General features: G+C 38.3%; 1 protein-coding gene across 3 annotated transcripts in view; it reads right to left on the bottom strand.

The window, feature by feature from the left end:
* LOC101851452 (NFX1-type zinc finger-containing protein 1) overlaps nt 1-4,343 on the bottom strand; it is an 18,890-nt gene that overhangs the window by 12,586 nt on the left and 1,961 nt on the right. The window contains exon 1 of one of the 3 annotated variants that reach the window (XM_035972992.1): nt 2,688-4,026. The exons of 1 other annotated variant lie outside the window; for it this stretch is intronic. The gene's annotated coding sequence lies outside the window, so the exon portion shown is untranslated. One more of the 3 variants, XM_035972991.1, reaches the window with a different exon arrangement.

The raw sequence follows: 4,343 nt of genomic DNA, 5'->3' as shown, positions 1-4,343 counted from the left end.
AGGAGGAGGAGGAGGAGGAGGAGGAGAAGGAGGAGGAGGAGGAAGAAGAAGAAGAAGAAGAAAAAAAGGAAGAGGAAGAGGAAGAAGAAGAAGGGCTTGATCCATAAGAGATGTGACAATTTGTGGTTTTATGCGCCCCGCATAATTTAGCAAAATTTGATCATTTTTTTGCATAATTTCTGATTATTTTCCTTTATCATTCTTCGTTAAAATTAACAGATTCGCATAATTTCACATTTTTGGGATCAGTTTGTATAATTTCAGAATTTTTCTAGCATAAAACGACGGGGACAGCCTTGAGGACGAATTAAAAAGTAATGCTAAAATTACTTTTGAATCAACATCTTACTTAAGAATAAATTTTATATCCTGATACTCAATTTTAAAACATGGTGTCTGTCTGTTTGCATGTGTGAGTGTATATGAGCCTGCATGTGAGCATATCTGTACTTAGTTTTAGTTTTAGTTTTAGTAGAGGTTTTACGGTGCTCGCAACTGCATAAGGTCATATATGAGCGCCAAGGGGTGGATGTCAACAGAGAAGTCCAAACAGGGAATCAGGATTACTCTGCTCACCTCGCTAGCCTCAACAGAACAAAGTCTGCTTCGACTATCAAGGACCCCAGAAATAGCAGTTCACAAGAGAGTGACGAACCTTTGAAAGAAGTAGAGGAAAATGACAATAGTAAGGGTGAGGAAAGAAAAAGCAGCAGTTCCCCCTACGTTGTTCTGGCACAGTATGAGCATTGATAAATCAGCCCTTTTACAATTCTACTGTGCAAAAGAACAATGTTAATTCCCCCCTTTGGGAATGGCCTAAAGACACTTCAGTCAGTAGCACCGCCCTGGGGGGGGGGGGGGGTATGTGTACTTAAAGTAAGAAGAATTTTACAACTGTAAGAACGCATGCAATAACTTTTATTTTTTCTTAAGAAAATGCAAATTATACATTGTATTACTACTTCAAGTATAACAAAATGATACAATTTCTTTAAATTCGGAAAACAAATTTCGCTTGGAATTTCACAACAAAAACTAATCTTGACTCCAGCATTTTGACAAATGTGAACGATTTTCAAGAATTCATTGAATGGTTCCGCAGGCCCCATAAAACTCTATGAAGGGCTGCAGTTTTCCCAACTTTGCAGTAGAACATGACTATGCACTATTTAATATATAATTTATGAAATTACAGTAGTATAACATAGATAGCTCAAATTCGCCGGGACCGGCCTCCGTAATTCGAGAGATCCGTTGTTCGAGGGATACATGAATGGTGTTTGGCATCGGCTGTGACAGAGAATCAAAGGAAGCAACAAAGATTGCTACAAGGGCCCTTTGATGTGTAAGTGCAGTAGAAATGAGTATGTAGTTGGTAGGCTATCGGTAGTCTGTCCATTTTTCATCCCTCCGCTGGTGCCAGCGATGAGCGCGATAGTGATGAGGAGCAGTAGCGGGGTAGACTGGAAGTGTTTGCTGTTGTTATGCTTTGTTTCTAGTTGAAGTTGAAGCCATGGTGAAATGAAAAATGAGGTGCTCTATGATGTGAGTGTGTGTGTTTGTGAGAGTGTGTGTGTGTGTGTGTGTGTGTGTGTGTGTGTGTATGTGTGTGTGTGTGTATGTGAGCATGTGAGTGCGCATGTGAGTGTGTATGTGTTTGTGTGTGTGTGGGTGTGTGTGTGGGAGAGTGTGTGTGTGGCTGTGTGTGTGGGAGTGTGTGTGTGTGTGAGAGCGCACACACGCGTAAGCGTGTCGAGCAGCGCGCTAAAAATAGCACAACTAGCTGCTTCTGTGGAGGGGGGAAGGTGGTATTTCATCAACCTTGCCTTTTTCCTTTTTTTCTTTTATTATCAATTTTCTTTTATCTCAAGTGCCCCTCAAAGGAAGTTTCTAATAGGCCTACCTTGTCCCAAACTAATATTGGTCTTTCTCCCAGCTTATGATTTTCTAAGGGCAAAATGTTGCTGGGCAACTGCTTGGGCTCAGGGCACAGAGGATGTTAAAGTTAGCTGCACATGACATAGTGACGTAGACTGTTGGTAACTGGCTTTTCCTAACTTATACACGGAAATGTTGAGATGGGTTGGAAAAGCTGAATGGCAAATAAATAAATTTCTTTTAATCGGAATCAGGGGTAGAGTGTCACAATCATATTTCTGTAAAATTAAAAAGGTTTTTTTAAGTTTAAAAACCTTAACGATTCCACCAAATTCATAAATATAAGCAACCTTTTCATTTCAGGGTTTTCTCCCGTATATTTACGCTTTCGTTCATTCTCATATGGTGTTTTCCCGACCCAGAAATCTGAACATGAAATTTCCTGCTTTTTCCCATTTTCTCAGTTGAGTGGGAACCATGCAAACATTATCGACTAATTGACAAGATTCGTCTTTAACAAATATATCACAACAGTTTCGGTGGACCTTTCACAGCCACAGCCCACAATAAGTTTGTTGATGGAGCTTACCTCAACATACGGTGAAGATAAAAATATGCTTTGCACAACATCTTCTGATCAGTGTAGGAACTAACAAAGTTCTTTACCATTTATGTTCCAGCTTCATGAATTTCTTTACATGTGACCTAATAACTTCTAACAACACACCGGTCAATATGTACACTTAGACTCTAAATATATTGCTGATTGTATCCATGACCTAAATACGAAAACAACTATCAGTTCTTACAACAAGTTGTCTTGATAACTGCTTGCAACACAGCTTTAAAAGCAGTACATGGTTTCTTTAAACATTGCTGACTGCATTCATAAACTGAAACTGAAACTGAAAGTAGGCAAACAATTTCCCAGCCAGTGACAGTTGTATTATTACATGGTATTGCTCAGAAACAAAACTGTGTATAAGAACTTTGAAGAGTAAAAGCTGCAACATTTATTTGCTGTTTGCTGTTATTTAATGTATGATAGCTAGATTTATTGTTGAGGTGAAAAAGTGAAAACTTTCAGTTTGTCGATATGAAGATACCAGGAGAAACTGATTTTGAGCTTGCATTTTACAATATCATATCACAAACTTTATGTTAGTTTCATTTCACTTTGTTTCACGATCTAGTTTGATTAATATTTTAGTCTATATGCATGTTATTTGATTTCTCTTCAACATTGTCATCTTGCTTAATCTACCGAACAGTCACACAGAACAGATGGTGTGTCATAAAAATAGAAAAACAGCACACTGGCGATGCCTCTATCTGGCCCGCAGACGACACAAGTATATTCTCGTATTTTTTTCCTTTTGTTTCGGTATCTTGAAGGATGAACAGCATGATGATTTGTATCACTTGAGAGTTACTAGTGAAGATTTAGGCAACATATCCCTTGGTACACTAAGACCCAGATAACTCAAAATCACAAACAGCTGAAAGAATATAGGCCCTATGCCATTCCCCAAAATAACCGTTATATTTTTTTCCCATAGGCAGCACTGTTTTCTCAAACACCTGCATGAATCTATCATCCTGCAGCTTATCTCAAAAAGCCTCATCAAATTTTTCCTTGCAGTAGTCTTGATTTCAAATCGCTGTCCATCACTCTATCATTTTATCTGTAACGCGGATACAGGGTACTTTTCAAGATGGAAGTGATTTATTTTTCCAACCATTATAACCGTCTCAGTAGCTTTCCTTGATTTTCTTCAATATATCTCTCATATTATTCTTTATCATGGTTTACTCGAATTACAGATGTCAAAAACATTTTGCCAACCCCCAACATGTTCGAGATAGCATTGCTGTACTTTAGTTGATAAAGACAAGGGCTTGGTCAGGCAATAATTTAAGATTCTAAAAGATAACCTTCACTTATCAAACACCTGGTAAAGGAGCTAAGAAACTTTGAAAAATTAATTCCAAAAATAAAGATATACTTTAACACGCTGTGCCCCACCCCTCCTGAAATTCAGAACAAAAAGTCTGTACCCAGTGCATGCTGTAAATCAGATTCATTAGTAAATTTGAGTCAGGGGACAGCCGGTTTTCCCTTCATGGAAGGAGTAAAAGCTGTCACTTTGGAACAATTTAACACAATCTGACTAAATTTGACTCTGAACTTCAAAATCAAATGCATTTGTTTTTCAAGGTTGCGAGTCAAATCACTTATATTGTTCTAAAATGGTAGCTTTTTCCCACCCATTAAGGAAAAATCTGGCAAACCCAGGATGAATCAAATAGATCTGTTCAGCAGTGTGCATGCAACATTACTCATCATTTTCTCCATCTTGGGTACTCTGTGGGAGAAGTGGTCGCCAGCCTATTATACCTCCGGAGAAATAACACAATCGGAAACAAAAAAAGTAGAGTAAAAAAGCTAGAGAGTATTTGGGGGG

This window comes from Aplysia californica, unplaced genomic scaffold (assembly GCF_000002075.1).
Source record: "Aplysia californica isolate F4 #8 unplaced genomic scaffold, AplCal3.0 scaffold00943, whole genome shotgun sequence".
Taxonomy (NCBI): Eukaryota; Metazoa; Mollusca; class Gastropoda; order Aplysiida; family Aplysiidae; genus Aplysia; species Aplysia californica.
This window is presented reverse-complemented; position numbering and strand designations above follow the sequence as displayed.